The sequence below is a fragment of the Nicotiana sylvestris genome, chromosome 8 (assembly GCF_000393655.2).
Source record: "Nicotiana sylvestris chromosome 8, ASM39365v2, whole genome shotgun sequence".
Lineage (NCBI taxonomy): Eukaryota > Viridiplantae > Streptophyta > Magnoliopsida > Solanales > Solanaceae > Nicotiana > Nicotiana sylvestris.
Window position 1 is genome coordinate 59,624,489 of NC_091064.1, and position 21,723 is coordinate 59,646,211.

General features: G+C 37.1%; 1 pseudogene; it reads right to left on the minus strand.

Moving 5' to 3' along the window:
- Positions 1 to 8,759: 8,759 nt before the first annotated feature.
- LOC104220651 (uncharacterized membrane protein At3g27390-like) overlaps positions 8,760 to 21,723 on the minus strand; it is a 38,776-nt pseudogene continuing 25,812 nt past the window's right edge.

Below are 21,723 nucleotides of genomic sequence, written 5' to 3' on the forward strand. Positions count from 1 at the left end.
ATTATGCGGGTGATTGGCTAATTACCAGATAACGGGACATTACCCAGTTAACTAATAAGTGGATAAAAATTAATAAATTACACCCAAAAAAACGTGGCACAAAGACACAAGACTAAGAATGACTCTTAGTCATTTATGCCTTGGTGGCTACGTAAGGTTGAATTGAAATTTAACAAAGTAAAGACTTATGATAAGTCTTATCTTATCTTTCATTTGGACAAAGAAAGAAAAGAACGTCCATAACCCAAGGACAAAGAAATTGCACGTATATGTGACTGATTAGCTTAATCCTACCTATTAGTATATAACAACCTTCTCTTTATTAACTATTTTAGCCATAAATACATCAAAGTATGCAGAACAAATTTGTGATATCATCAATATCACTTTTTCTTTTCCTTTCTGGTCAGAATTAGTTAGCTGGTCCATCTACTACCTTCTTATTTGGAGCAGAATACCATTTTCCTAGTTCCAAATACTTCAAGGAGCTAAATATCATTTTCCTAGTTCCAAATACTTCAAGGAGCAGAATCTTAGTTCGTTCAAATTGTTTCAAGAAAAGAAGCTAATTCAATCCAGTTCTTGCGATTCTAAATTCAATCCAATGTGCAATCTTCTCCAAGAAAATTATACGGAGTTTTACCTATTCCAGGTATGTTAAGGATACCCCTTCCTTCATTTATTATGATCCAATTATACATAAGAAATGAACAAATACACAGTTTTTATAAACTACTCTATTCATAGAAATACTAGGGGTCTCTTTGTTCTTGATTCCCCATGTGACATATTGTTATATCTTCTCTTCATGGGTCTCAAAATAATACGCAGTTGATAAAGTTTATCCAAAAAGAATATTGAGATTTTTAACATATTTTCGTGCATGCATATACATTGACCCATGACGAGATGGCATTATATACGCATATATATATATATATATATATATGGGATACGAGAAAAAGGTTACGGCGTTATATACACACCACCACCTGATCAGTTGGTATATGTTGATGATGTTGCCCACAGTGGCCGAGATGATATGATGGGATGCCATCAGTGGCTTGATGATGTTATGTACACCTATACCCATGCATGTCACGACATTAATATGCACGTGCATAACATTATAAATGTTTCAGATTTACCAATGGATTTCTTTATTCCATGTTTCATTTATGCCTTCTGCGTACAGATTTTCACACTTTACATACTCAGTACATTTTTCGTACTGATGCCCTATTTCACGAGGCTTGCATTTCGTGCACGCAGGTGCAGGCAGGCAAGCTGACGGTCCCCCTTCTTAGGATCCCTAATTAGTGAAAGTTCGCATGCTCCACTTGATTTGGAGCTTCTTTTAATTTTGGTACGATATGTTTGTATATATATATATATATATATATATATATATATATATATGGGTATGACGTGGCTCAGTCCCATCTTTGTAACAGTTATATTTCTATTAGAGGTCTGTAGACAGTATGTCTAGTTGGATAGTATGTGGCCTTGCCGGCTTCGAGTTTTGAGATGTATAGTTGTCTATAGCAGCCTTGTCGACTCGCCCTACGTATGTTGCACGTATATGTATGTATGCCTTTTGGGCAGATTTCCTTCATGTACATTATTCTCGTAATTCAGTAGATGTTATTCATGTTTATATCTTAGACACATGCTTAGGGGTGTTTGACAGGTAGGACTCAAGCACCCGTCGTAGCCCATCGGTTTGGTCGTGACAGTTATAAAAAGCTCAGTATAAATTGTGATAGATAAGAGGATGACGTTTAGGCCTTTGATTGGGTAATGATTCAAAAAAAGGGATTTCATTAATTTTACAGGATTAAAATACCCCCATAAGGTGAATCATATTGGGATGCTATGAAATACGGTTAATGAAGTATTGTATCGTCCCTAGGTGGATCGGATAAATAACTCCAGATGTTCCCCGTTGTGACGTGAGCCCTAACAATAATGTATTACGTAAGAGATTTCAAGTTATCAGTAGTAGATTATAGATCAACATAAGGTGAATCAACAATAGGCGGATAAAAATTCCAAATTATTAGATGAGATTAGATCGTCATTCTTAAGATGAACAGTAATGAGGAAGAACTAAAGGACTTAGATTTATACATATAGGATAATCAGCGAGAGTGCAACATGGAGTTGGGTAGCAAATCTCAGTAATAATCAACAGAAGTAAGTGTTATGGTATAGTATAACCTACCTATATATAGTAAAGCCATAAGGCTAGATATACAAGGACAAATGTTACACCCTATAGTTTTGTATGTGAGAGTATGTCGTAAGTCAATTGATGTAAGCTCTAAAATGGGATCATCTTTGAAAGTACATAAAGTAAGTTAATCATGTTATGTTGAGGTTAAAAATATTTAAGATCATGGACTGCAAGTACCAAGAGGGTTGTAAGGCTTAGAAGCTAAACCAATTGAAGAAAATAAGTTTCGTCGAAAGTCGACAAGTTGGGAATGTTGAAACATATACTTTTGGGATGAGACTAGGGTGCTCAAAATGATAAGGAGATTATTTTATGAGTTATATATTATCTTATGATAGTCGTGTGTTATGTTTTGAAGTCAAGCGGGTTGTGGAACAAAAGTTGGCATAGATCATCACAAGTTACATTAATAAACATGTTAAAAATTAGGTCAAATGTAGATGAGCCTTTCTCCCAATATACTTGGAAGATGATAAACATATAAAATTGCATGTCTATGAGTCTAGTTTCAAACTCATTGAACCGTTTGACGATACAACATCGGAGTAGAGAGAAATTTCCAGTTTCGCGAGACCGCGCAGATTGCATAGGTGACAACTACGTATGTCACTAAAGCTTTTTGAGCAATATATTTTGTGTGTTATATGAGCTCTTTTTGGGACATATTATATACCAAATTGAAGGACTTGGAACTTATTTTCTAACTTTCTTAACCGTTTGTTCATACGATATCCGGATAAACAGATATAAGCGTCTAAAGAAGAGCCAATAATAGGGTGCCAAGCTAGCACCTCTTTGCCTTTCAAAAATGGATATATATAGGTCATATGTCATCTATTTCTTCACTTTCCACATACCACAACCAGAATAAGACCCCTAAACCTATCCTCAATCTATCCACAAGGGTTTTCAAGAATATTAACATCTCGGCTACGAAATCAAGAAGCGATAACACTAGAACAATCCCTACGACGTAAATATCGCTATATCGCCTCTCTCTTTCTTTGTAGTTTGAGTTCTGGAAGGTACTTCATAGTTAAAAAAATGTATAATTTCTTTATTTAAGCTTTAAATAACAAGAAAGGTTGATAATTCATTTCCTAATAGTTAGAACTCACGGGACGATGATCGGAAGCCGTGGGTTCGAGTTATTCGACTTGTAGTGGACTATTTTGTGGGCTGTTTCGTATTGCTTTTGGGACATCTATTTTGCATATGTTTTATGGAGTTTTAGAAGGATAAAAGGTGTGTATAAATACCACATAATTATGGAATTGTGGGCTGGTCATTCATCGTTACATTTTTAGGTTGTTTGACACTACTTTTGTTGTCGTTTTATGTATGAAGTGATTAGGGTGTGTGGGATGTTTTGTGATATATTGTGATGGATATAATGTTGGAAAATGATGCATACATATTGTTATTATTTTTTTCTTGGTGTTTTTGGTATATGGTATTGGAGGAGGGCCTTGTTACGGGGGAGATACTGCCCAAATTTACGTAAACGAGCTACTATTTTAAGTTACGAACTTAGCCTATACTCAACACTGATTTTGAATCTCCTCATGTTGTGGTAGATTGAGTTGAGTTGTTTGAAGAATTTCTTGGAAGGTATTAAGGACTCAATAGAGTTAAGATATGTTAAGACTAAATCTTTCCTTCATTTTTGACATGATCCAGTAACTACATGTGTTTGATAACGAGACATAAAGAGAATTTCATATTCCTGAATTTATGTACGTTTAGCCTTAACTCAACAAAGTTAAGGTATGTTAAGGCTAAACCTTCCCTTCATTTTGGCATGATCCAGTAACTACATGTGTTTGATAACGAGACATAAAGAGAAGTTCATATTCCTCAATTTATGTACATTTTCCTAGTCTTACAGCATTCTCCCTTATCGGGACTTCAAATTCAGTTTAGTTTTGTTTTCCTTCAGCCAAGAGAGTAGAGAGTCTATACATATATAGTATTGCAGTATTTTCACCACCATCGAGCTATAATCGATGGGCAGACCCCTATTGTGCAACCTCTGATCAGATGGTGAGTTATATACCAAGCCTACTATGGTCGAGTGCCTATGAGTGAGCCCAGAATAGCTGAGATACAGAGCCTAGTATGGCCGAGTGCCTATGAGCGAGCCTACTATGGCAGAGCAGTTACACATACTGAGCCTTATAAGGCCGGACATCTATTTTTTTTACTATATTGTGAGAGTTGAGTCAGTATCAGCAGGTAGGCATATCTTCATATTATCTTTGACTCCCAGTTACTTTCAGTTATTATATTATCAGTTCAGTTTCAATTTTCAATTATTCTGTTTCCTTACATACTCGGTACATTATTTTGTACTGACGTCCCTTTTGTTGGGGACGCTGCATTTTATGCCTGCAGGTCCTCATTGATAGTTGGACAGACCCTCCCAGTAGACAAAGTCAAACATCAGCTTGGTTGGTAAGCTCCACTTCCTCTGAGTTACCAGGTCTATACCTTGGAGTTCATTTTATATATACAAGTTGATGGGTAGGTTGAGGCCCTGTAACGACCATGGTACACTTCAGTTATCTCTAAAGGCTTGTAGACGAGTCTTGTGTATTTTGTATATCAGTAGATGTTCATGCCGACTTCGTCGGCCTGCAGAGTTTTATATATATATATATATATATATATATATATATATATATATATATATATATATATATATATATATATATATATGTATGTATATATATCAGCTTTTGGGTATGTACCCCACAGATGAGAGAGACATTATTTTCGGATGATTTAGAATATGGCCTCATTGGCCTAATTTGAGGGTTACCCCTCCAGAGTTTACATTTATAGAATGGTACGCTCGGGCTGAGTATGGCACAGGGTGCCATCCATGCCTCTTCAGGTTTGGGGCATGACTTATTGCCATAAGATTCATTACAAATATAGCAAGTTCAATTCGACATGGACGATTGTTGTTAGTTTGACAAAATCAGTTTACTTTACTAGACAAATTACAAAAGGTATGTAAAAAGGATGGTGTAGAAGGTAGATCGATTACATAATATTTTTGCCTAGATTACGGTTAATACAGGTGCTCTAGAGATAACTTCTTAAAGCCCTCTCAAGAAACTTGGGTACATAAGATAATTCTTACAAGTGAAGTGTACAATTTAGATGCTCAAAGACATGTTACAAGCTAAGATGCCTTACGGAAATATGGGATAATGAATTATCTACTATTGATTAGTGTACAATAATAACTATAGTAGTATCTACACATACTGGAGGATCATAAGGATACATTTTTCACTGGACGGAGTAACTCCATATAAAGCATGATGCGGAAGGAAATGTAGATTCCCCATAAGACAATTATAGAAAAGTGAGCCTTATTGAAGAGTATTTGTGCTTAGAAGCGTCACAGATCGAACCCAAACGCGTGACGATAAGACTTAAGAAAATCTCGAGTTAATAATGAGGTCTTCTTGAAACTTCTCTCACGAAGAGCATAATAACATAATGGGACAAGCTAATCCAGCCATATAAAAAGCCACGTCCAAATTACCCAAAGTAGGGACTAAATTGAATTTTCCCTCAGAATTAGGATCCGTTCACCTAGTTATCATGTTCTGATATTGAAGAAATGCATTAAATGATATACACATAATAGAGAAAATATTTGGGTACCTATAAATGAATTAGGGATCTATGCTACAGAAGCACATGATGTTCAGATTATAGAGAACATGTCTTACGTAGAGGCTCTAGTTGCTATTTTAGATCGGCACACTGCAAGTTGGGGACCAAGAAAGTAACTTTCGTAAAGATATCATGGAGGAATTAGAACGTAGAAGGAAATAAGTGGGAATATGAAGAAGAAATAAATTCTAAAGCACCCTCAGTTGTTTACGATAGAAGATTCTTAACGACTGTAGCTTGATCATGTGTTTTCTTAGCCCAGGTTATGTGATTTTAATTAACATAATTGAAGTGTTATAGTGTTTTCAGGAGTAGAATTATTGGACACAAGGTATGGGTAGCCCTATTTGCATAGGAGGCTCTATCGAAATTTCTGTAAAATCCGTAAGAGCTAGTTTCTTCTCTAAGACTCCTTTACATTTGAGGACGAATGTTTTAAAGGGAGGAAGATGTTACACCCGGTACTTTCATGTTAGAATTCGTCATAAGTGAATCAATATGAGCTGGAGAATTGAAGGACCTTTACAAAGAAATGATTGGTTAAAAAGAGTTTTAAGAAAGTATCGTGAGGGTTGGAAGATTTAGAAGCTAAACGAATCGAAGAAAATAAGTTTCGTCAAAATTCGGCAAGTTGGAAATATTATAACCTATATTTTTAGGAATGATACTAGGGTGTTTAACATGATAAGAAGGTGATATTATGAGGTATTTTTGTTGTATGATAATCGTACGTTAAGTTTTGAAGTCTAACGAGTTACGTTCATAATATTACTAAAAATTTGGGTCTAATAATACTGAGATTTTTTCCAAATGTACTTGTATTTATAGGGTGATCCACCCACCAAATTAAATATCTATGAGTCTAGTTTCCAACTCATTAAGCTGCTTATCGATACGATGTCAGAGTAGAGATATATTCATATTTTTGTGAGATTGCCTTCTTATGGGACCCACTTAGGTGGTTGAGATATCTTGATATATATGTGACGTTTATAGCTCGTTTTCACTCATTCATTTTCACTCTCTCCAGACACTAGATATCTACAAACCTTCTCCCAAAGCTCTCTCATGATCCAAGACCCAAACAAAGTACAAACAATATAAATCAAGTGCCAGGAATCCCGTTGGGCTAGTGAATTTGTTGTTTTTCTTGTAGTTGTTGATTTTGGTGTGGTTCTAGCCGGGGGGGGGGGAGGGGAGGGGATTGTTATAATTGGGTTAAGTTCTGAAAATCTCTCAAGGTTTTCATATCAACCCTAAGTAATTCAATTATTTCTAAGTGATTCTAGTGTCCAGAAATCCGAGGTGCTTGCTAATTTATCTTCCTTATTCCTGTGGTTGCGTTGGAAGGATACTTCATGGTAAAGTAATTTCAGATAGGAGTTGTTATATATATTTAAAGGTAAGGAACCTCTTACGCTACATATATTTAAGGTTATCCAAGTTGTGGCTAAGTCGTTGAAGCTAGAACTTTTGAGATATCTATTGAAAGGCTTGTTAGTAATGTTGTTGATTGGTGGGTTGTTTGGGAGGGTTAATATGATTATTGTTGATATTATTTGGGATGTTTGGTGATCGTTGTAACTTGTGGGAAGTCACATTAATAGGGGAGGTGCTGTCTGTTTTATCGTAAAATAGGTTCTGGTCGATGTATATTAATAGTTACGACACTTAAACGATAACGATAGTATCATTTCTCTAATTGTAGACTAAGGAGCCGTCATTTGCATAACTTGAGGTTAGGCAGTATATACAATGTATGTGAGGCTATCCCTTTCTTTCTTTTGCACGACTCTGATTGTACGTAACGTAAATGAATGAGCTTCCAAAGATACCTCACTCTTAGAAGCTAGCAGTACTTATATTATTTCCCTTCTTATTGAATGATTGATATTGATGTTGATTCTCTTGCTCTTATGTTATCAAATGTTGTAGGTATTTCTTAATTCTTATAAGATTCATGATAATGAGTTAGCTCTAATAAAGTGTACGGAGATTACCGACCTTACGTCACTCCGAAAGGTTTAGAATGTGATTCGATGAATCCAGTATACATTATATATATGTACCTATTTTACTTTACCGAGCCGCGTTATAGTCAGCCGGGTACGACACCTAGTGTGAAACCACTAATCATCTAGGTTTTACCGAGCTCCATTAACCATGGTTCTCTGATCTGATATGAGGTGTTATAGTTTGTAGCTTTGCATAAAATCCCCTTAAACAAATTCTATTTGACTTGATGGAAATGGCCACGGATATGTGTCTAAATTTATTCTCATACTTCATGAAGTAAACACCAACGGAACATGTCATCTGTTCTCGGTGTTCATCAAGTTGGTTCATCTAAAAAAAATACATATATTTGTGGTGAATGCAGTTTCCATATTTGCATCCAGATAATCACTCCGTTTAATAATACTTTTCGGCTGCGTTGCTAGTTTTCCTTTCCCACATTGGAAGTTTTGTACCATATTTGACACGATTATGCACTTCTGTAGTTTTTAGTTAATTTTTCTTACGCATACTATTTTCATCTGTAAAACTTGAATATTCAACACGATAGCATAATTTCCAAGGAGTGTCAACAGGTTGTATTTTAGGTCATTTGCTTAATATGTCAGAGAGTGATAATGCCACTTGACAAACAGGATATTTATGACTGCTGAACAATCGACATTTATGATTAATCTGCACCAAGTGGGAATGATGTTAACTAAAACCTAATAAAGACCAGCAAATTGTATCCTAATCTATTCGTAACTGATATATTCACATGGAATCTGATCATCTTAACAAGGAAGTAACACTGAAACTGAGACTAATATATAACTAACGGTAAATGTTTCATCACTGAATTTTAACATCTCTGTCATCAGCTACTATAGCTATACCTCTTGATCTAATCCATTGTTGTTTGTTCTGCTCCTGAAAGATTTCTGGCTAAAAATACGAGCAAACATGCTTTTTGACCTGGAAAGTGTTAAACGTGCTAAATCTTCTGATTTTCTGCTATCACCATTCTTCTTGGCCAGTTCATCCAAAATAATCTTGCTGCTATCATCAAAGCGGCGCCTAAATGTTGGGTACCTCGATATAGATTTGATAATTCCTCGAAGCCTTCTCTTGATGAAATGCAGGCGTGTTATCAAAAAACAGAAAAAAGCATCACATAAAAAGCTGGAATCTTGATTTGCAAGAATAACATGGATCATCCATCACCTCCGAGCTAATGCATCAAATTCAGCTCGCCTCAGATCGGATTCTAGTGGTGATCCAATACTTGATATCCTCAACCTCTCAGGATAACCACTTAACAAAACAATTTGCCAAGGTATTCCTCTTCACTGTCAGAAAGATTTTCAGCTCTGATCTGGTCTTTGATGATCAACAACGGATTGAAAAACCATTCATAGAAGGCATCTTTGGGCCTGTTTGTGCTAGTTATTTCAGTAATATTGTCATCTGTAAAGGGTTTACAAGATCAGTCTTGACAATCCCAATTTTTATATTAAACCGTAAAAGCTTACATAATTTACTTACTTAACAAAAGACCGGTACTGTCGGCTTTGGCAGATCGTATAAGGATGGAATAGGCAGGTAAACCAATGGTAATGACCTGATCACTATCTTTGTTAGACTTGGCATCTGCAATGTCTTGTAGAGTAATTACACCTTCAGATATCATGATTTCACCGTAACATTGACAGGCCTTAAAAAAGGCATCAGCAAGCTACATGATATATGTGGAGGCAATTGGCACCAAGTTAAGAGAATCATTGAACCATAGCCAGATTAAGGTGTAGCTTCACAAAACTGCATCTCTCGCTTTAAATCTGTTTATCATCGATCACTAAAGTTTACCTCAAGGGACTTTACCCCGATCAAAGGAGTGCTTATGGAGTTTGTATGAGAAAGTGGTTTCTTGAAAGAGTTGGGCCGCGAGAAAGAATCTGCATGAGAGCTGGAACTTGACATTGTCTTTTTTCTGTACTGTGGCCTGTATGAATCTCATACAGTTACGGCCACTGTCAAAATTATGAATATCAATTCAAACACGTATCAAGCTGAAAGGACGCAATTATCAGAACCTAGGGAAGCAGGACCCTTCTGGCAGGTCAAGAACATCATTGCTATATTCATCATATATGGACAAGGCAGCAACGATATAGCAAAGCCCCAACCAAAATGATTCTTCCTGTAGTTCAAAGGCATAGGTAAATTTTCCAGTTCAAGAAAATGGGAAACATACGCAAGCCACAACGTTGAGGGACATTAGAAGCGGAGAGTTAGTGCAACTTAACCTGATACACTACAACTCCTGCATAAGCACCAAGGAAGATACTCGCTAACATTGAGGCCAGGACTGCCAATTCAACAGCAAATGGCCGGAGCAAGATAGCAAGCCCCGCAAATGGGATACAGATTGTCTCTAAAAAGGGGCCTTCCCCACCTATACAGTCTTGAAACAAACGACTCCGCCTCTTGATAAGCATGTAAGGGCATTTGCAAACTGCAATTCCTGTGATCATCAGTGCGTCTACCAAGATTCCTAGTGTTCCAGCTATTAGTGCTCCAGGAATATAAAGTAACCTACAATAGGAAAATTATTTCTGGATAAAGAAGTAAGTATGCACAAGGAAAATTGATTCCGGACCCTAGCTTATGCTTGTTGCGGAAGCCAAATGTATATAGTGTGAATAAGTCACAACTACTATACCAAAAATTATGACAGCCACCAAATAATAAATAAGACAATAAAGCAACAATAAAGGGAACACCAGAATTTACGAGGTTCGGCTAATTTTGCTTACTCCTCGGACACAACCAATATTTTATTTCACTCCAAAAATACAAGTGAAATAATACTAAAGAGAGAAGATACAAATGCCTTAAACAGATGAGAAGGCAAATGAGAGGTGTGTTTAAATCCTAAACATTAAGCCTTCTTTTATAGGGGGAAAATCCCCCAACTATTGCTAACCCACCGATGTGGGAAGCTGAAATATTTGACATTTCAACAAATCTCCACCTTGGCAAAAATTCCACGTCTTCAATTTTCTCTCTATAACAAATTTTGGTTGTGTCTTCATCTTCAATCTTCAGTGTTCAACAATGTTGATCAAATCCAAACAATGTTGAAACTTGACCGCAGTCACCACCTTTGTCAGCATATCAGCAGGATTCTCCGTAGTATGAATTTTCTTCACCGTGACTCCACCTTCTTCTATGATTTCTCGTACGAAATGATACCGAACATCAATGTGCTTCGTCCTTGCATGATAAACTTGGTTCTTCGCTAATTGAATAGCACTTTGACTATCACAAAAAATTGTGATACCTTTTTGTTCAACACCAAGCTCCTTTAGCAATCCTTGAAGCCAAATTGCCTCTTTCACAGCCTCTGTAATAGCCATGTACTCTGCCTCTGTTGTAGACAAAGCAACTGTTGACTGCAAAGTAGACTTCCAACTAACTGGTGCCTTTGCAAAAGTAAACACATAACCAGTAGTTGATCTTCGTTTGTCCATATCACCCGCAAAATCTGAGTCACAATATCCAACTACAGACTGATTGTCTTCCTGCTCAAAAACTAACCCGACATCTACAGTATTATGAATATACCGTAGAATCCACTTCACAGCTTGCCAATGCTCCTTCCCTGGATTGTGCATATATCTGCTAATAACTCCAACAGCTTGTGAAATGTCAGGCCTTGTGCAAACCATTGCATACATCAAGCTACCAACAGCATTTGCGTATGGTACCTTTGACATATACTCTCGTTCAGCTTCATCCATTGGCGACATAGTAGTACTTAGCTTAAAATGGGGAGCAAGTGGAGTACTAACTGGCTTAGTCTTGTCATCTATGCCAAAACGTTGTAGTACTCTCTTCAAATATTCTTTCTGAGATAAACAGAGTTTCTTTGAACGTCTATCTCTAATTATCTCCATGCCAAGAATTTTCTTTGCCTCACCCAGATCCTTCATCTCGAACTCCTTCTTCAGTTGAATCTTCAACTTATCAATTTCTTCCGAATTCTTGGAAGCTATCAACATATCATCAACATATAGGAGAAGATATACAAAGGAACCATCTTTAAGCTTGTGCAAATACACACAATGATCGTATTTGCTTCTCTTGTACCCTTGCCGCAACATAAACTCGTCAAATCGCTTGTACCATTGTCTAGAAGATTGTTTCAATCCGTACAACGATTTTTCAAGTTTGCACACCATATTTTCTTTTCCAGCAACTTTGAATCCTTCTGGCTGAGTCATGTAGATTTCCTCCTCCAAGTTTCCATGTAAAAATGCAGTTTTTACATCCATCTGAACTAGTTCCAAATTCAATTGTGCTACCAAAACCAACATAATTCTAATGGAGGAATGTTTTACAACTGGAGAAAACACTTCATTGTAATCAATTCCCTCCTTTTGAGCATATCCTTTGGCCACCAATCTTGCTTTGTAGCGAACATCTACTTGGTTAGGAAATCCTTCCTTCTTTGCAAATACCCATTTGCACCCAATTGCTTTCTTTCCCTTCGGGAGATTGGCCAATCTCCATGTATGATTCTGATGAAGGGACTGTATTTCATCATTCATGGCAATCCTCCACTTATCTTCTTCTGAACTTTGGACAGCGTCTTTATAAGTAGTAGGAACATCATCAGCTACAATTGAGGTTGCACAAGCAACCGTCTCTATGAGACGAACAGGTTTCGTCATTGTTCTTTTTGGCCTGTTGGTTGCTATTGATTCAAGTTGTTGTTGAGGTTCCTGAGTTGGAATCTCCTCTACTGGCTCTTCTTCCAGAGGGTAATCTTCATTTGTTTCCTCCTCTGCTTCTTGTGTAGGAAAAATAAATTTTCCCTCAAACTCCACCTGCTTAGAAGCACCTTTATTTTGTTTGGTGTCTTCTGTTACCTTATTTACCATAGCAGATTCATCAAAGGTAACATCCCTGCTGAATATTACTTTCTTTGTCATAGGACACCATAAGCGATATCCTTTGACTCCAGAAGTAATTCCCATAAAAATAGCCTTCTTTGCCCTTGGATCCAATTTTGACTCTGTCACATGATAATATGCAGTTGAGCCAAACACGTGCAAAGAGTCATAATCTAAAGCAGGCTTTCCATACCATTTTTCAAATGGTGTCTTGCCATCAATAGCAGCAGATGGTAAGCGATTAATGAGGTGGCATGCATATGTAACTGCCTCAGCCCAAAATTCTTTGCCCAAGCCAGCATTGGACAACATACACCGTACCTTCTCCAGCAAGGTCCGGTTCATACGTTCAGCCACTCCATTCTGTTGTGGTGTATGTCTGACAGTGAAGTGTCGGACGATGTCATCATTTTCACAGACCTTATTGAAATGATCATTTTTGTATTCACCTCCATTGTCTGTGCGAATACACTTGATCCTCCTGCCTGTTTGATTCTCCACCATCGTCTTCCATTTGAGAAAAATTCCCAGCACTTCATCTTTGTTTTTCATTGTATACACCCACACTCTTCGAGAAAAATCATCAACAAAGGTTACAAAATAGTGCTTCCCACCCAATGAAGGTGTTTTGGAAGGACCCCAAACATCAGAGTGTACATAATCCAAAATGCCTTTAGTATTATGGATCGCTGTACCAAATTTAACCCTTGTCTGTTTCCCTTTAACACAATGCTCACAAAACTCCAAGTTGCAAGCCTTTACTCCTTTTAACAATCCTTGATCTGATAGAGTTTTCAAGGATTTTCCTCCAGCATGTCCCAAGCGCATGTGCCATAGCTTGGTTGCTTCTGCCTCTTTGTCGTCACTGGATGTCACTGTCGCTGTCCCAATAACTGTACTGCCACGATAGCGGTACATATTATTATTCTTCCGATTAGCCTTCATTACCACTAGTGCACCGGAGCATACTCTCATCACTCCATTTTCTGCAATGATTTTGAACCCTTTTGATTCTAGGGCTCCCACAGAGATGAGATTCTTCTTCAAATCCGGTACATATCGAACATCTATCAATGTTCTGATCATTCCATCATGGTTCCTTAATCGTATTGAACCAATGCCATATGAGGTAAGAGGGCTGTTATCCGCTGTGTGGATGACTCCATATTCTCCTTCTTGAAATTCCACGAACCAGTCCCTGTTGGGACACATATGATAGCTACAAGCCGAGTCCATCAACCATATGTCTGATGATGTTGATGACTCTGTTGTAACTAATGAGAAGTCTGAATCATCACAATCAGCTACATTTGAATCCATAATGGCCTTTCCATTGTTATGTTTGGCCTTATTCTTCAACTTCGGACAGTCTTTCTTCCAGTGCCCTTTTTCTCGACAAAAGGCACATTCATCTTTGCTGGGTCTGGATCTTGACTTGGATCTTCCCTTCTTTGTCCTCGTTTGATTTTGAGGACGACCCCTCACAAATAGTGCTTCTCCTTCTCCGCCCTTCTGTTTTTCTCGCTTTCTTTGTTCATAGCTGTACAAAGCCGAACAAACTTCTCTGAGAGAAACTTCGTCATTTCCATGGAGTAGAGTAGTTTCAAGGTGCTCGTACTCATCAGGAAGTGACGCCAACAACATTAAGGCCAAGTCACCATCATCATAAGTTGTATCCATATTTTGCAAATCTGTGACCAACTTATTGAAACTGGTGATATGTTCATTCATCGTGGTACCAGGAACATAGGTGAAGTGAAACAGTCTCTTCTTCATGTACAATTTATTTTGACTGTTTTTCTTCAAAAATTTATCCTCCAGTGCTTTCCATAATTTACTTGCAGAAGTTTCCTTTGTGTATGGATATTTCTGCTCTCTAGCAAGGTAGGATCGAATGGTACCGCAAGCAACACGGTTGATAATTCTCCAATCTTCTTCTCCAATAACATCTGGTTTCTTTTCTTCAATGGCCAGATCTAGCCCTTGTTGAAAAAGGACATCTAGAACCTCGCCTTGCCACATCCCAAAATGTCCGGACCCGTCAAATATTTCTACCGCAAATTTCGCATTTGACACAATTCTTGTCATAAGCGAAGATGCCAATGATGACGTATTGTTGACACTTGATGTAGATTCTTCTTGTTTATTGTCTCCCATCTTTGACACAAATATTATTTAATAGCTGACGACACAAATCAAGATTATTTCCTTTCTGGTGTGGAAGATCAGACTAAGCTGCAACCACAGAGCATACTCAGACAGAACCTTGACTCAGTTACCAAGATAAATCTTTTCTGATGTGGAAGATCAGACTATGCTGCAACCACAGAGCATACTTAGACAGTACCTTGGCTCTGATACCAATTGTTGCGGAAGCCAAATGTATATAGTGTGAATAAGTCACAACTACTATACCAAAAATTATGACAGCCACCAAATAATAAATAAGACAATAAAGCAACAATAAAGGGAACACCAGAATTTACGAGGTTCGGCTAATTTTGCTTACTCCTCGGACACAACCAATATTTTATTTCACTCCAAAAATACAAGTGAAATAATACTAAAGAGAGAAGATACAAATGCCTTAAACAGATGAGAAGACAAATGAGAGGTGTGTTTAAATCTTAAACATTAAGCCTTCTTTTATAGGGGGAAAATCCTCCAACTATTGCTAACCCACCGATGTGGGAAGCTGAAATATTTGACATTTCAACAATGCTCGTGGCAGAACAACTTAATGAGAATCCAGGAATGTGTAACAGTACTTTGTCGTGGAAGTTGAGAGTTTTCTTAAACCAATATTCCTAGTCTGTCATAAGCAAGGACATTTTGATTCATGCACAGGGAAAATCTCGCGCAAGAAGGTGTGAACCTCACACGTGTGAATGCCTCAAGACTGTTTTCCCCCTAGCCATGGGAGCACCTTCGAAAACTTAAAGAGCTAATGTTCTCAAGATCCATATGATGTGACAAACAAAACAATTTCCCAAACCAAACTGAAGCCCTTATTCATGTAATGGCGAAATCACATAAAAATAGAGTAAGATGCAGTAGTTTAAAGGTAACAAACTTCTATAACTTTCAGGAAAATAATTAAAAAAGACCTGATCTCATAGTATTTTCCACCAGGAGGTCCTTCAAGTCTCAAATCATCCATGAATGATAAGTAGGAATGGTAACAAACATCCCTGACATCCCTCACAATAGTAAAGCTTCGTTTCACCGTGTCCAAAATTCCATCCTACAATTATAATGGGGCTATTCACAATATCAAAGGAAAAAGTGGAAATAAGAAATCAGAAATGCTGGAAACAGGAACCATCACACATACATATAAAATATGGAAAAAGGCATTAGTCCTCCCTCCACCCACAGCTCTAAAGGTGCCAAACACTGGCGCGAGAAAACCATAACCAGCCCCGCCAACAACGCTGCTAGCTAATCCGATCAATGGACACAAAATTAAAATAACAAGGACGCATATGCATAGCACAACTTTCAAAACCGGGCCAAATTGTTTTGTCCTGCAATGATAGGTGTAAGTCACTGGAAGATACATAAGACTAGAAACAATCAAATAGGGAAATAACATACCGTTGGGATAGAGAATAACAAGGTGTCATGTCAGACGACACAAAAAAGTAGGGGCATTTGCATTTATACCCGCTTTTTTGGTCACGTTTTAACTTGTGCCCACTTTGCAAAAAAAAACTGCAAGCGTACTCACTTTTTCGCGTAACTTCAGCAAACGAGGCTGAAGTAGCAAAGGCAATAACGCAAAACTTCAGTATTCTAGTAGACGGGCCTGAAGTAGCAAAGGCAATAAGCTGAAGTTTTTTTGTCCTAGATAAGCTTTTTCAAAAACTTAAGCAGAAGATGCTCAAGTTATTTAGTTCATTTGTAAAAACTTCAACACTAAATAAGCTGAAGTTTTTTTGTCCTGGATTTATTAGTTTTGTCTTAAAGCTTTTTCAAAAACTTCAGCAGAAGATGTTGAAGTTATTTAGTTCATTTGTAAAAACTTCAACACTAAATAAGCTGAAGTTTTTTTTTTTGTCCTGGATAAGCTTTTTCAAAAACTTCAGCAGAAGATGCTGAAGCTATTTAGTTCATTTGTAAAAACGTCAGCACTATATAAGCTGAATTCTTGAAAAAGCTTTCTAACATACTAGATAAATAATCACATTATTCTTTCATAGTGTATTACTAGTATAAAATAATCCGATTGCCAACAATATATAAATCATAAATTTTGGAAACAATAAACGTGAAAAGAACAGAATTACGTGAAAATATTATTAGCTTCAAGGTTTCACGTATTAATTTTGATGATAACAAACCAATACAATTATTAATATAAGAACATTTACTTGTGGTAATCTTATTTTTTGTATAGGTTTATTCAAGAAAGAAGATGCTGGTAAAGATCCAAACAAATATGGGAAAAGAGATATCGTGTGAAGAATTTCTCAAGGAAGATTATTTTCAAAGATTTGATCTCCAAGCACCATAGAAGGAAAAATATTTGAAAGTGAAATTTCAAATATTGAATGTCTTACTACAATATCAGAAGAAGAATCTACGGAAATTATGGATGGGAGGCTTTTTAACATCTTGAAAGGAAAGTTACTAAAATCATGGAGAATATCTATTATTTTGTGAAAGAAAGATACTATATGTAAAAGATACTACAAGGACAAGGAAGAATATATTTTCTATGGAAATAAAATATATTATGGATGTAGTACAATCTATATTATGGAAAGATATTATTTTCCAAGATCAAGAAAAAAATATTTTCAATATAATGGGAGAAGAATATATTTTCTATGGAAAGAAAATATATTATGGGTGTAGTATATTCTATATTATAGAAAGAGATTATTTTTCAAGATAAAAAAAAAAGGAGTCAGATTTATTGAGATCTATCAGAAAGGAAATATTTTAAGAAAGATATTTTTACCACGACAAGTACTACAAGGAATTGGCCAAGTCTTGCATTTAAGGAATGTTGCACAAAGAAGCTTATTATTCAAAATATATACTACGGGATGAGATGAAAAGTACTATTCTTATGGAAAGAAGCATGAGTTACTGGAATCAATCAATAAATTACTACAATCATGGAAAAGTAAATCATGAGGATTTTGATTGAATCATTATGACTATTCTCAAGTAGATATTCATAAAGATTATATATTGCAGAGAATTATTAATCATGGATCTATTCAAGGAAGGAATTGCTATTGGCATCATGATTGGAAATTCAAATTGTCCAATTCAAAAGGAAAGTTTGCATTAACAGAAGATATCCAAATCTGCCTTGTAGATTGTGATCATGTTCAAAAGGGTAAGAAGCAGTAAAGGAAAGTTGGAGCAGCAGCAAAGGAAATCATTTTCCAAATTTAGAAGACCGCTGCAACGACTAGAATATTCAATGACCAAGTATAAAAGAGAAGATACTTGCAACAGCAAACTCCGCAGCCTTCTATACAATTGTCTATCCAACTACAAGTTCTTTATTCTTCTCTTAACAAGCATTGTAATTCACTTTAGTAGATTTACTGTGTACCCAAAAGAGAGAAGAGAGACAGAAAAATATTGGAGAGGCAGTGTGTCCTAGAGGTTGTGTCATTGTTCGTTTCTTTGGTGAGCGAGTGAAAACCAAAGGGTCGTTGTTGGCGAGTGAAAACCAACCCTGTCAGCGTTGGTGGTGATCGCTGAAAATCACAAAGGCTGTACTCAATTCAATTTACGAAGAGCTCTAAAAGACAACCTTCTTGCAACCCAAGAGGACTGGATTAGGATACCATATTGGTTACGAACTAGTATAAAATTTTTGGAGTCATTTACTTTATCGCTCTTATACTATATTCTGTTCCTTTACTGTTTATTGTGATTAACACTTGTTTAAATCGAAAGGACTAGCAGTTATGTGCAGGCTGTCTCCGCATAAGTTGACTAGGTCTGCAGAGTAGTCGACTAGAAATTTAAATAGGCTACAATTCACCCCCCCCCCCCTCTTGTACTTTCAATTGGTATCAGAGCAGGTCTCACATCATTTTTTTTTTGCTTAACAACACGTGAGAAAAGATCCATGGCAGGTCATAAAATTGTTGGGACCTTACTTCAAGAGAGATACTCAACAAGAAGGTCATCTTACTTAAATAGTCAACACTATAGCCATTGGAAGGAAAGAATGAAAGTTTATATTCAATCATTAGATTATCGAGCCTGGCTAGTTATTCAGAATGGACCCAGACGTATTCCGAACAACAGTGATGAAAAGAAGCTTGTAAAAAAGGCATCCATATTTGACTACACAGAAGAACAGTTGGATATTATACAAACAAATGCTAGAGCAATCAACATGCTCTATTGTGCGATTAGTGAAGAAGAATATAAGAGAATATCCACCTGTGAGACTGCTAAAGATATATGGGACAGATTGGAAAATATCCACGGGGACGCCAACAAAGTTAAGGAAATTGAATCCACTTCAACTCTTGAAGAATCTAAAAATGGTGAAGATCGAGAAGACTCGGGCGTGATACCCAGGACGAGAAAAAACATGAGTAGAAAGAAACAGAATAAAAAATCTCAATCCATCCAGATTCATCAAAAGAATCAGAAGAATGAGGTTCAACAACAAGAGAATACATACTGCTACAAATGTGGTAAACCTGGACATATGAAATTAAAATGTCCCAACATCAAGAAGAAAAATCATAGAATCTCATCTTGGAGCGACGAGGATGATCAAGAAGAAATGACAAACATATGTCTCAAGAAAAGACAAGAAACTGACGAGGCGTGCTTTAATGTTATTCTGGATTGTGATCTCAAAAAGAGAATCACAAATCTTGGAGCAACAAGGATGAATATGAAGAAGAAAACAATCATGAAAGAATGGAGAATCAATATTTCATGGCAATGGGAGAAATTAACAAGGTATGCCCCACTCCTACTACGTATTGCGATAAATGTGATGAATTGCAGGATGACATCGAATTGGTTCTCAATGGATGTAAGAAAGTTCTAAATGGATATAATAAGTTGAGCAAGGAGAAAAAGAATTGGGAGATCCAACTTGAAGAATATAAGAAGCTGCCGCATGAGAAGAAAGATTGGGAGATCCAACTTAAAAAACACAACAAGTTGAGAAATGAAAAGAATAAGTGGGATACTCAGCTTAAAGCATATCTGGTGGAGAACAACTTACGTCAAGAAGATAATTTTGAGCTTCGCAAACAAATGTTTCAACCTTTGCCCATTTACTGTGAACTTGTTTGTCCCGTCTTCTGATTCAATATCTACAGCTCAACTCAAGAACAATTGCACCACTCTAAACGGTCTTGACCATCGGGACTTTAACTTACCTGGGAACAATCTCAATCTCAAGTTGTATAACAATACTAGATCTCCGGGTTTGAAGTTTCGATCCAAGATGTGCTTATCATGCATTAATTTCATCCTTTCTTTGTATAATCTAGCACTCTCAAAGGCCTGGAACCTGAATTCCTTGAGCTCATGTAATCCCGTGACTCTGTTAGTGCCTACTGTCTCCATGTCTAAGTTCAACTGCCTCAATTCCCATAGTGCTTTATGCTCTAGCTCAACTGGGAGGTGGCATGCATTACCAAACACCAACCTGTACGGTGACATCCGAATTAGGGTTTTGAAGGTTATGCGGTATGCCCACAATGCATCATCCAATTTCTTTGCCCAGTCAGTCCTTGTTGCATTCACTATTTTTGTGAGGACAATTTTAATCTCCCTATTGGACACTTCAACTTGCCCGCTCGATTGTGGGTGGTATGGGGTGGTCACTTTATGATGAACTCCATATTTTTCCAACAGCCGTGCAAATGCTCTATTGCAGAAATGGGTTCCGCCATCACTGAGTATAGCTCTTGGGGTACCAAAACGTGTGAAAATGTTCTTCTTTATAAAGCCTAGTACTCCCTTAGCATCATTGGTCGGAAGAGCTACTGCTTCGACCCACTTGGAGACATAGTCAACTGCTACCAATATGTACTTATTACCATACGAGCTGACGAATGGACCCATGAAGTCAATCCCCCACATGTCAAAAATGTCCACCTCTTGAATTGTGGTCATTAGAATCTCGTGTCTACGGGATATGTTACCAGTTCTTTGGCATTCATCGCAGCTTTTATTCCAAGCATGGGCATCCTTGAACAGAGTAGTCCAGTACAAGCCTGACTCCAATGCCTTAGCTGTTGTCCGAATCCTTCCAAAGTGTCCACCATATGGTGAAGCATGGCAAGCCTGCAAAATAGAATGTTGATCTTTCTCGGGGATACACCTCCGGATCATGTTATCTACACATATTTTAAACAATAGAGGTTCATCCCAATAATAATGTCGACAATCACGAAAGAACTTTTTCTTTTGAATTGAGGAGAGTTCATAAGGTACAATACCACTTGCTAAATCATTAGCAATATCAGCATACCAAGGTGCCTCCTCCATTGTCATTGTCAGTAATTGTTCATCCGGGAATGTCTCTGTTATATCCTCAACCTCTACCTTCTTTTCAGCTCCTTACAACCTTGAGTGGTGGTCAGCTACTTGGTTCTCTGTCCCTTTCCGGTCACGTATTTCCAGATCAAATTCTTGTAACAGAAGAACCCAGCAAATCAAGCGTGGCTTTGACTCCTGCTTTTCTATCAGGTATCTAATTGTTGTATGGTCAGTGTAAACAATAACTTTCGAGTCAATCAAATATGACCTGAATTTATCGAATGCAAAAACAACAGCCAACATCTCCTTTTCCGTCACAGTGTAATTGAGTTGTGCACCGCTCAG